Source organism: Bufo gargarizans, chromosome 1 (genome assembly GCF_014858855.1).
Source record: "Bufo gargarizans isolate SCDJY-AF-19 chromosome 1, ASM1485885v1, whole genome shotgun sequence".
NCBI classification, from domain to species: domain Eukaryota; kingdom Metazoa; phylum Chordata; class Amphibia; order Anura; family Bufonidae; genus Bufo; species Bufo gargarizans.
The window spans coordinates 250794547-250807899 of NC_058080.1; positions in this window are offsets into that span (position 1 = coordinate 250794547).

A 13353-nucleotide genomic window follows, 5' to 3' on the forward strand; every position below is an offset into this window, starting at 1 on the left:
TTTGTCCACTTTAGGCTTTCCCCCCGCATCACAGGCAAGCCATGACCACAAGTGTGAAGGCCGATTCATTGGCCTGTATTTGTGGGAGGTGCGCCGGCTGCTCACTTATACCCAGCTAATGCCTCCCCCTGAGGCTAACGTTCCATTGCAACATACCCTCCCAACCCGCCCTAATTTTCATCTACACATTACAGGGTATGCCCACTTTAGGCTTTCCCCCATACGCAGCATTTACGGCACAACTCAAGCCGCTTAGTTAGTCAGGCAGGTAGAGGGTACCATGTCTCCAAGCCCACGTGACACAGACAAGCCATGACCACAAATATCACTATATTCTAAATATTAGCAAATTCTTGAAGTGCCGATATTCGCGATTAATATTCGCTATTCGAATATTTGCGCCCAACACTAATCTGAATGATATATCACGTGTTTGTGTAGCATCTTTTAAATGTAATGCTTATCTCTCATTAATTTCTAAACTTGGCTGATGAAGGAGCCTCTGTGCTCAGATAACTTGCAGATATAATTGTGTGTGCATTTTAAATTTTTATCTACATTTTAAATTTCATTTGTCATAGACAGTCTATATTTTCGGGGAGCAAATATTCCCTCACCTTAAACTTTCTTGGCCTTTCTGTACAGTCTTTTCACCTATAGGACATGATATTTTGCAATGTAAAAATCTTTTGCTTTTATAAAGAATGGGTCAAGCATGCCTTTAGGGCCAAAACCAGATCAAGCCTCATCTGTCACAGCTGTTCTCTGTGCGGAATGACCATATGGGGCTCAGCACTTTAGCTAGGAATTGAGATGGAAGAAACTAGTGATGTGCACTGAGTGTATCTTGAAAAGAATATTTCAAGGATACAAACAATAAGCTGCATATCTCTGCAAAGTCAAACGCCAGAAAGTTGAATCTAGACATTATATCTGAGAATTGGCACCATTTTTGCTTTGTAATGCCATTTTCTTTATGCAAAACTAAAATTAGATGTTTTACCCTGTATTAGCTAACACTCTGAAAGCCCTGTCTATATGATATGATATACAATATATACAGACGTGGACAAAATTGTTGGTACCCTTTGGTCAATGAAAGAAAAAGTCACAATGGTCACAGAAATAACTTTAATCTGACAAAAGTAATAATAAATTAAAATTCTATAAATGTTAACCAATGAAAGTCAGACATTGTTTTTCAACCATGCTTCAACAGAATTATGTAAAAAAATAAACTCATGAAACAGGCATGGACAAAAATGATGGTACCCCTAACTTAATATTTTGTTGCGCAACCTTTTGAGGCAATCACTGCAATCAAACGCTTCCTGTAACTGTCAATGAGACATCTGCACCTCTCAGCAGGTATTTTGGCCCACTCCTCATGAGCAAACTGCTCCAGTTGTGTCCGGTTTGAAGGGTGCCTTTTCCAGACTGCATGTTTCAGCTCCTTCCAAAGATGCTCAATAGGATTGAGGTCAGGGCTCATAGAAGGCCACTTTAGAATAGTCCAATTTTTTCCTCTTAGCCATTCTTGGGTGTTTTTAGCGGTGTGTTTTGGGTCATTGTCCTGTTGCAAGACCCATGACCTGCAACTGAGACCAAGCTTTCTGACACTGGCTAGTACATTTCTCTCTAGAATTCCTTGATAGTCTTGAGATTTCATTGTACCCTGCACAGATTCAAGACACCCTGTGCCAGACGCAGCAAAGCAGCCCCAGAACATAACAGAGCCTCCTCCATGTTTCACAGTAGGGACAGTGTTCTTTTCTTGATATGCTTCATTTTTTCGTCTGTGAACATACAGCTGATGTGCCTTGGCAAAAACTTCGATTTTTGTCTCATCTGTCCACAGGACATTCTCCCAGAAGCTTTGTGGCTTGTCAACATGTAGTTTGGCATATTCCAGTCTTGCTTTTTTATGATTCGTTTTCAACAATGGTGTCCTCCTTGGTCGTCTCCCATGTAGTCCACTTTGGCTCAAACAACGACGGATGGTGCGATCTGACACTGATGTTCCTTGAGCATGAAGTTCACCTTGAATCTCTTTAGAAGTCTTTCTAGGCTCTTTTGTTACCATTCGGATTATCCGTCTCTTAGATTTGTCATCAATTTTCCTCCTGCGGCCACGTCCAGGGAGGTTGGCTACAGTCCCATGGATCTTAAACTTATGAATAATATGTGCAACTGTACTCACAGGAACATCTAGTTGCTTGGAGATGGTCTTATAGCCTTTACCTTTAACATGCTTGTCTATAATTTTCTTTCTGATCTCTTGAGACAGCTCTTTCCTTTGCTTCCTCTGGTCCATGTCGAGTGTGGTACACACCATATCACCAAACAACACAGTGATTACCTGGAGCCATATATATAGGCCCAATGGCTGATTACAAGGTTGTAGACACCTGTGATGCTAATTAGTGGACACACCTTGAATTAACATGTCCCTTTGGTCACATTATGTTCTGTGTTTTCTAGGGGTACCATCATTTTTGTCCATGCCTGTTTCATGAGTTTATTTTTTTACATAATTCTGTTGAAGCATGGTTGAAAAACAATGTCTGACTTTCATTGGTTAACATTTATAGAATTTTAATTTATTATTACTTTTGTCAGATTAAAGTTATTTCTGTGACCATTGTGACTTTTTCTTTCATTGACCAAAGGGTACCAACAATTTTGTCCACGTCTGTATGTATTTCAGTAGCTAATTATCTGAAAGATGGCTAGTCAGGTTTGCAAAGTATAGTATGTAAGTCCTGTGTTCACTGCAGTCTGAGAATGCTGAAATTGTGAGGTGGAGTTTAGACTGTAGATGATCAAATTGATTTGAATGTTAGGAAATTCACGCATCTTTAGTTTAGACACATGGGCCCTCATTTATTAAGGCTAGCGTATACTAATATAAAGAAAATAGATTGTAGGAGTTTTGCACTAAATATATTCGAAGATACACATCTCTATAATTTTGGGCTGGTCTAAAGGCTGTACACAATCCGATGTGGCCGCTGGCAGTTTTTAACATATCAAAAGATTTGGATTGCCCCATGATCAAGCATTTTCTCATTCATCGGGCAATCGGCGGCAGTGTTACACCTTAGCTATTAGCCAAAATCCTTAGCCATTATCTGCCCAAAAATCAGGCAGTGTAATATAGGATTAAGTCACAAAATTAAATCTACTCCTGTTAAGAGGGACTTTTTAAAACCAAAAGACTGCTGCAAAGCTTTTATAATTCAATGTTTCCCTTTTTCTATTCAACTTTTCTTATACAGCTTTTCAGCCTTTTTATGTTTAGACTGCATAATTTTTTATTTATCACTTTTTGCTGGTTGAAAATGAATTGGTTATTGAATGATGCCATTCTGGTTATAACTGGCAAAACTGCAGTACTTATAAAACCCTTATAAAAGCCCTACCCCGCGCGGTCTCAGCCATTTTCCTGTGAGCTCAGCATAGGGAAAAATGTGGAAAGCGCTCATGTGCTAGGGACAGTGTAGCTGAAAACTAATAATAGAAGAATACAATATCAATAAGATGAAAGGCTTTATTATTCCACTGCCCAGCGTGACAGATAGAGATGAGCGAATTTCTTAAAAGTTCGATTCGGCTGATTCGCTGAATTTCACACAAAACTTTGCTTTGTGACGAATTACTTCGTCACAAAGCACTTTTTCTGTAAATAGCGGTTGCATTGACAGGGAGCTGTGATAGCGCTGCCCCTGTCATTGTACTACCCCTCAGATGCCGCATTAATAGATGATCGCGGCATCTGAGTATAAAATTAACAAATAAAAAAAAAAAATAATCAAACTTACTCACTCCATTTGCTCGCAACGGGATTTTGGCTGAGATCTTCAAGCAAGATGGAGGCTGGCGGCCCGTTATTTTTTTTCTATTTCAGGTTAAATCAATTCGCTGACACGAAGCACGAGGAAATTCGGCTTCTAGGTGAATCAAATTTATCCTGAAATTCGGATCGAATTCCACTTCATGGGATTCGATTTGCTCATCTCTAATGACAACCAATACCATGCAGTCTGCACTGTCACGACCACCCCCGCTTAATTCAGACTTACGACAGGATGCCCCAGCGGGGAGAAAAGCCCAACCGGGGGTGGACCGAGACAGGGGGGGAGGAACAGAATTACCAAAACAGTCAATCCTGGACCCCCCTTATTTTCTGCTGCCATCACGTTCGTGAGGGAACTACTCTGTAATTGTAGGGTTAGGGGTTCTGACCACTCACAGATCAGCCCCGGTACCACCGTACAACCCAGTTATGTCTCTAATACCACAGTTGACTATAAAACAGGTAGGTCTCTTCAAGACGTACAAGTCCTTTGTTGCAGTGTGGCTTAGAGCGTTAAGAGAGAGACAATTTAAAATATATAAAAATATCTTTTACTTTGTGTAACACAGAAGTGAAATAAACAATGCATACAAAAATTTACAGAAAAGAGTACAATAGCAAGCTAGGAAGCATGTATACAATAAACGGTGATAAAAAGAGAAATTACTATCTTGGACCTTGCCTATGCAAAATCCAGGTACAAACTTAAGTTCCAATGGGCAGGCTATTGGCAAAAAGACCCCTTTTCCTTTTATGCCCCATATTCTGGGAGTAGCAGAAGTCACAAGTGACCCCCTTTTGGAAAAGAAGACACCCCAAGGTATTCCGTGAGGGGCATGGCGAGTTCCTAGAATTTTTTATTTTTTGTCACAAGTTAGCGGAAAATGATGATTTTTTTTGATTATTTTTTTCTTACAAAGTCTCATATTCCACTAACTTGTGACAAAAAATAAAAAATTCTAGTAACTCGCCATGCCCCTCACGGAATACCTTGGGGTGTCTTCTTTCCAAAATGGGGTCACTTGTGGGGTAGTTATACTGCCCTGGCATTCTAGGGGCCCTAATGTGTGGTAAGTAGTTTAAAATCAAAATGTGTAAAAAATTACCTGTGAAATCCTAAAGGTGCTCTTTGGAATGTGTGCCCCTTTGCCCACCTAGGCAGCAAAAAAGTGTCACACATGTTGTATCGCCGTACTCAGGAGAAGTTGGGGAATGTGTTTTGGGGTGTCATTTTACATATACCCATGCTGGGTGAGAGAAATATCTTGGCAAAAAAACTTTTCCCATTTTTTTATACAAAGTTGGCACTTGGTAAGATATTTCTCTCACCCAGCATGGGTATATGTAAAATGACACCCCAAAACACATTCCCCAACTTCTTCTGAGTAAGGCGATACCACATGTGTGACACTTTTTTGCAGCCTAGATGCGCAAAGCGGCCCAAATTCCTTTTAGGAGGGCATTTTCAGACATTTGGATCCCAGACTTCTTGTCACGCTTTAGGGCCCCTAAAAAGCCAGGGCAGTATAAATACCCCACATGTGACCACATTTTGGAAAGAAGACACCCCAAGGTATTCAATGAGGGGCATGGCGAGTTTATAGAATTTTTTTTTTTGGCACAAGTTAGCGGAAATTGATTTTTTTTTTTTGTTTTTTCTCACAAAGTCTCCCTTTCCGCTAACTTGGGACAAAAATTTAAATCTTTCATGGACTCAATATGCCCCTCAGCGAATACCTTGGGGTGTCTTCTTTCCGAAATGGGGTCACATGTGGGGTATTTATACTGCCCTGGCATTTTAGGGGCCCTAAAGCGTGAGAAGAAGTCAGGAATATAAATGTCTAAAAAATTTTACGCATTTGGATTCCGTGAGGGGTATGGTGAGTTCATGTGAGATTTTATTTTTTGACACAAGTTAGTGGAATATGAGACTTTGTAAGAAAAAAAATTATAATAATTTCCGCTAACTTGGGCCAAAAAAATGTCTGAATGGAGCCTTACAGGGGGTGATCAATGACAGGGGGGTGATCAGGGAGTCTATATGGGTGATCACCCCCTGTCATTGATCACCCCCCTGTAAGGCTCCATTCAGACGTCCGTATGTGTTTTGCGGATCCGATCCATGTATCCGTGGATCCGTAAAAATCATACGGACGTCTGAATGGAGCCTTACAGGGGGGTGATCAATGACAGGGGGGTGATCAATGACAGGGGGGTGATCAGGGAGTCTATATGGGTGATCACCCCCTGTAAGGCTCCATTCAGACGTCCGTATGTGTTTTGGGGATCCGATCCATGTATCCGTGAATCCGTAAAAATCATACGGACGTCTGAATGGAGCCTTACAGGGGGGTGATTAATGACAGGGGGGTGATCAATGACAGGGGGGTGATCAATGACAGAGGGGTGATCAATGACAGGGGGGTGATCAATTACAGGGGGGGGATCAGGGAGTCTATATGGGTGATCACCCCCCTGAAATTGATCACCCCCTGTAAGGCTCCATTCAGACGTCCGTATGTGTTTTGCGGATCCGATCCATGTATCCGTGGATCCGTAAAAATCATACGGACGTCTGAATGGAGCCTTACAGGGGGGTGATCAATGACAGGGGGGTGATCAGGGAGTCTATATGGGTGATCACCCCCCTGTCATTGATCACCCCCCTGTAAGGCTCCATTCAGACGTCCGTATGTGTTTTGCGGATCCGATCTATGTATCCGTGGATCCGTAAAAATCATACGGATGTCTGAATAGAGCCTTACAGGGGGGTTATCAATGACAGGGGGGTGATCAGGAAGTCTATATGGGTGATCACCCCCCTGTCATTGATCACCCCCCTGTAAGGCTCCATTCAGACGTCCGTATGTGTTTTGCGGATCCGATCTATGCATCCGTGGATCCGTAAAAATCATACGGATGTCTGAATGGAGCCTTACAGGGGGGTTATCAATGACAGTGGGGTGATCAGGGAGTCTATATGGGTGATCACCCCCCTGTCATTGATCACCCCCCTGTAAGGCTCCATTCAGACGTCCGTATGTGTTTTGCGGATCCGATCCATGTATCCGTGGATCCGTAAAAATCATACGGATGTCTGAATGGAGCCTTACAGGGGTGTTATCAATGACAGGGGGGTGATCAGGGAGTCTATATGGGTGATCACCCCCCTGTCATTGATCACCCCCCTGTAAGGCTCCATTCAGACGTCCGTATGTGTTTTGCGGATCCGATCCATGTATCCGTGGATCCGTAAAAATCATACGGACGTCTGATTGGAGCCTGACAGGGGGGTGATCAATGACAGGGGGGTGATCAGGGAGTCTATATGGGGTGATCATGGGTGATCAGGGGTTCATAAGGGGTTAATAAGTGACAGGGGGGGTGTAGTGTAGTGGTGTTTTGTGGTACTTTACTGAGCTACCTGTGTCCTCTGGTGGTCGATCCAAGCAAAAGGGACCACCAGAGGACCAGGTAGCAGGTATATTAGACGCTGTTATCAAAACAGCGTCTAATATACCTGTTAGGGGTTAAAAAAAGCGCATCTGCAGCCCGCCAGCGAACGATCGCCGCTGGCAGGCTGGAGAGCCTGTCTCTTACCTTCCGGACGCATCCGTGCGTTAGGCGGTCGGGAGGTGGTTAAAGGTGCCATGTGGCCATTAAAAATGAAGACCGATTATACAGTGTGACCTTCATTATTAAATGAAAGGCAGCTGTGGGCTATTTGGCTGTGCAGTGCTGCCAAAAGCTCGGCCGTACCCTAAGGCAAAGTGGCCTGGGTATACCTGATTTATAGCGATTCATAGCAAATTAATTTGAATCAAATATCTTGGGGGAACCTCGACAAAGCTGCCAAATTAAATTTTTCAAAACTTTTCTCATCTCTAATGGTTATGCAAACTCCCAATATTTCCCAAAAAAGAAACCTGTGACATTTTTCACAGGCCTTGCGACATAACTGTAACTATAACCAAGCAAGTAACTCATCTGCAGATAGTGCTTTAGTCTTTTGAAAGTATGAGGAACATGGCTTATTTCGCCCAAGTGCAAAAAAGTGCAGCATGCCACACAAAAAACTGCACACGGATGCTGTGTATCTCCATTAGTGTTGAGCGTGAATATTCATATTTGCAAATAGTGTTGAATATTCTAATCGCAAATTTATTGCAAATTGATCATGAATATATTACATTGCCAACTTTTGCAATCAAGTAAAAAATGACTGGAGATCACAAATTCTCGAATTTGCAAATTTATGGTGTATATTCAGCCCAGAATTTGCAAAATATCGCAAATTTGAATATTGCCTATGCCGCTTATCACTAATCTCCATATACCAATCCCATCATTTGTAGCAAAAAGGCCCTGCAAAGGTTGGAGACAGGTAGCAAAACCTCACCGAAAGGTAGCAAAACCTCACCCAAAGCCAAAGAAGAGCTGATTGTTCTCTGGCTTTCACCTGAGCTGCCACCCCTGGTGTTGGCTAAAAGCCTCAGTTGAGGTCTGTGTCTCCCCAAGAAGAAATTTCAGAGGGTCAGGCATCTGATGGCTATACACACCCTCCTAGGATTTTCAAAATCCTATGGCAAATAAACATGGACAGAGAATACATAGTGGCATAAAAAATAAAGTTAATGTGCAACTTACTTACAGAATTATAAAAATGTTTTGTTTTGCCAAGCCAGAAGGCTTGAACTAAGAGATTTGAGTGTGCATAAAATGTGAGAAAGTCATGTATGTGCAAATGTGTCATCATTCATTGGAAACCCACCCTCCAGTGAGCTCAGGCACATCAGGGTCAACACTCTTGGGGCACTTCTGCACCTTGGACTTTCAAAAAACTCTGCCCATGGCTTAAGTCCATCTCACTTACAGGTAGCCATCAGGTAAACTTAGTACACGAACATTCCTAATCAATCAAAATAAACACAATCCAACAACAAAGAAATAAAGAGAAGTGGTAGGGAATGAGGGGTGGTAAAGAGGAGATGGGGGAGTCACATGCTCAAAGCTTTATTAAAGGACAGAAACAAAAAGGGGAGAGGGGACAGAAGGGGGTGTAGTCCTTTCCTACAACAGTTAAGACGGTTGAAGGTGGTTTTCCTATTTTTTACATTTTTTTAATTGTGACTTTCACAGACACACTCCACAGAAGAATTAGCTCTCCTACAACAGTTAAGACAGATGAAGGGGTGTTCCTAATTTATAGATTTTTTTTTAAATCATGACTTTCACAGACACGCTACACAGAAGAATTTCCTCTCCAACAACAGTTAGACGGATGAAGGGGGTGTTAATTAGTGTTGATCGCGAATATTTGAATCGAGAATTTTTATTGCGAATATTGGCGCTTCGAGAATTTGCGAATATCTAGAATATAGTGCTATATCTTCGTAATTGCAAATATTCTAGATTTTTTTCATCAGTACCCATGATCCCTCACTGCTTCTTGTTTGTTGGTTAATGAGAAAGCTGCAATATCTTTGACTTTAGGAGTAGTGTTGATCGCAAATTTTCATATCGCTAATTTTTATCGCAAATTTCCTCGAATTCGCCAATATATAACAAATATTTGCCCAAATATTTGCAAAAATCTCAAATTCGAATATTGCCCCTGCCGCTCATCACTGGTGTTAATAAAAATAAAAAAATCCTGACTTTCACAGACACACTCCACAGAAGAATTGCCTCTCCTACAACTGTCAAGACATATGAAGGGGGTGTTCCTAATAAAATGAAAAAATAAAAAAAATCATGACTTTCACAGACATGCTACATAGAAGAATTTCCTCTCCTACAACAGTTAAGATGGATGAAGGGATGGTCCTATTATATATATTTTTTTTATTCATGACTTTCACAGACACACTCCACAGAAGAATTTCCTCTCCCACATTAATTGGATGAATTCCAAATGGTTTGTCTTATTACAATTCTTAATTAATTAATTTATTTTTTGGTAACTGTCGACCACCAAATATTGGGAAATGGCAAAGAGAATGCACAAACTGCGTCTGGTATACTTCTCTATTATGCCAATATAAGACAATAATCTTGAGCCTCGAGGCGGAGGTCTCAGTGGAGGAGGCAGATGTGGCGGAAGAGGCAGAGGAGGACACAACTTTTTTTTGTTTCGATTTGTGGAGGCCCCAAAAAATGGGTAAATAGCAAAAAGAACACACAAACTGCGCTGGAGTATAACAATGGCTGGGTAAGGCTGGTATACTTCTCTACTCTGGCCAAGGTACAGACAAGTCCTGTGGGATCCATGCCTGGTTAGTTTTAATGGCGGCCAGCACCGCCAAGGCATAAAGGGCAAGCTCAAACCATGTGCCCAATTTGGTGACCCAGAAATTAAATGGGGCAGACCAATTAGTCCAAACATGCAGACATGTGGACATGTTCTGTTCCACCATGTTAATGAAATGCTACCCCCTGCTAAGACTGTCCGTATGAGATGGTGGTGCTGTATATTGTGACATGCAGACAAAGCTTTTCCACATTTCGGCCATGCTAACTCTCCCTTCTGAGGTGCTGACTGTGTCCCTACTGCGTTGGCAACTTCCTTCTCCTCCGCCGTCTCTGCCTCATGCTTCCACTGACCCCCACTGTCAGGTGGGAATGCCATCAGTTGCACATCTACCAGTGTTTGTACTCGCGCATCTTCTGTTCACGCTCCAGTGACGGAAGTAAGAACGGCATGTTGTCCCTGTAGCGGGGATCCAGCAGGGTGTCCACTCAGTTATATGAGATCATTCTTGCAGCCAACCCATTGACAGCCGCCCTCCAGATCCAGCCTCAGGGAATGCCTAGACCGACAGGTGTCTGACTACATCGGGTTAACGGCCAATGTGGATGCTTTGAGAAGCAAGAAACCCCTGGACTACTGAGTGTGCAGGCTTGACCTGTGGCCAGAGCTGCCACAAATTGGCATGGAACTCTTGACTTGCCCCTCGTCCAGTGTCCTGTCCGAAAGGACATTCAGCGCAGCAGGGGGGATCGTGACCAATAAGTGCACTCGCATAGCTCACGACACTGTGGACTACCTCACATTTCTAAAAATGAATGAGGCATGGATCTCAGAGGAATTCAACACTTGTGACGAGTCGACGACCACATTTGATGGAGTTTCCTCATGAAAGCCCACAAATATCCCCCATTACCCAGAACAAATAATGGTCTACGTCTTAAGTAAATAAAATGCCTTTTCTGTCCGGCAAATGCCTAATGTTTTAAGCCTCTAAAGGAATTCAACACCTGTGAGCACCACATGTTTCAACTATTATAATTATTATTTTTTTCAAGTGGGGGGATTTCGTTAGCCATGCTTTTAATCCAATTTTATGTTTTTAGTTATTTTAAACATATGTATTTGTAATGTCCTTCAGTAAAATTGATATCCATTGACCGTCTAATAGACCTCCAGCCACATAATCACTTGATCTTTTCTGTACGGTGAATGCATAATTTTTGGGGCCTGTAATACACTGGCCTGCTGTAAAATTGATATGCAATGACCGTGTAAACTACCTCCAGCCCCATACTAACTTGTTATTTTCTGTACGCTGAATGCATAATTTTTGGGGCCTGTAGTCCATAGTGTTGAGCGCGAATATTCGCATAGCGAATATTAATCACGAATATCACAGAGTCGATAATTAGTGAATATTGTAAATATAGTGCTATATATTCGTTATATAGAATATTCGTCATTTTCTCCATTTGAACACATGATTCCTTCCTGCTTAAAATGCTTGTGGGCCAATGACTCATTGGCCCACAAGCAAGAAGCAGGGAGGAATCAAGAGTTTAGATGGTAAAAAATTACGAATATTCTAAAAAACTAATATATAGCACTATATCGAATATATTGGTTTTTTAGAATATTCGTCATTGACGAATATTCTAAAAAAGCTAATATATAGCACTATATCACATATATTCATTTTATAGAATATTCTTTTTTCCCCCCCCAATTAGTACAGTTATTGCCCTTCGGCATACTCCTCCCCGACAAGCATTCCTGTCACCATGGGAGCGGCTGTTGGTTAGAATAGACTATCGGATCTGAGTTTTCACGCTCTAACTCAGATCCGATGGTATATTCTAACCATCAGGCGTTCCCATGGTGATAGGGACGCTTGAAGTTAGAATATACCGCCAGGGCACTGTGATCCACGCAATTAACCCCTCAGGTGCGGGTTAATTGCACTGATCACAGCGCCCTGTGCGCTCTCCCCCTCACCTCCCCAGTATTAAAATAATTGGTGGCCAGTGCGGCCCCCCTCCCCAGTATTAAAATAATTGGTGGCCAGTGTGCCCTAACCCCCCTTCCCACCCAGTATTAAAATCATTGGTGGCAGTGGCCACAGGGTCCCCCTTCCTCTCCCCTTCCCCCCGTCATTGGTGGCAGCAGGCAGTTTCACTAAGCAACATTTACTTACCTGCGGGGCTCTCCTCCTTCTAAGAACTCACAGGTCTATGCACCGCATATGCCTTCAGCAATGTGCCGCGTAGACCTGTGAGTTCTCAGAAGGAGGAGAGACCCGCAGGTAAGTAAATGCTGCTGAGTGATTAACTAACCAAGGCAGCCAGGACTTCAGTAGCGTCCTGGCTGCCATGGTAACCGAACGAAGCCCGGCCATTACGCTGGGACTCAATCGGAACTGCCTGCTGCCACCAATGACGAGGGGGAAGGGGGACCCTGTGGCCACTGCCATCAATGATTTTAATACTGGGGGGTTAGGGCGCACTGACCACCAATTATTTTAATACTGGGGAGGGGGGTTAGGGCGCACTGGCCACCAATTATTTTAATACTGGGGAGGTAGGGGGGAGGGCGCACAGGGCGCTGTGATCCGCGCAATTAACCTGCACCTGAGGGGTTAATTGTGTGGATCACAGCGCCCTGGTGGTATATTCTAACTTCAAGCGTCCCCATCACCATGGGAACACCTGATGGTTAGAATATACTAAGTTAGATCGTGAAAACTCAGATCCGATGGTATATTCTAACCACCAGGTGTTCCCATGGTGACGGGGACGCTTGTCGGGGAGGAGTATGCCGAAGGGCAATAACTGTACTAATTGGGGGGGGGGGGAATTAATATTCTAAAAAACAAACATATGTGATATACTGCTATATATTCTTTTTTTTTGAATATTCATTATTGTAAGACAAGAATATTTAGCAACATAGCGAATATTCGTAAATTACACATAGAGACTGAAATTTCACTAATGTAGTGGTATAATCTTTTTTTGTCTAATTTCAAAAAATGTGACAAAAAAAAGATTATAGCACTACATTAGTGAAATTTCAGTCTATATGTGTAATTTACAAATATTCGCTATGTTGCTAAATATTCTTGTCTTACAATATAACAAATATTCTAAAAAACGAATATATAGCACTATATCACATATATTTGTTTTTTAGAATATTCATTTTTTTAAACAGTTATTGCCCTTCGGCATACTCCTCCCCGACAAGCGTC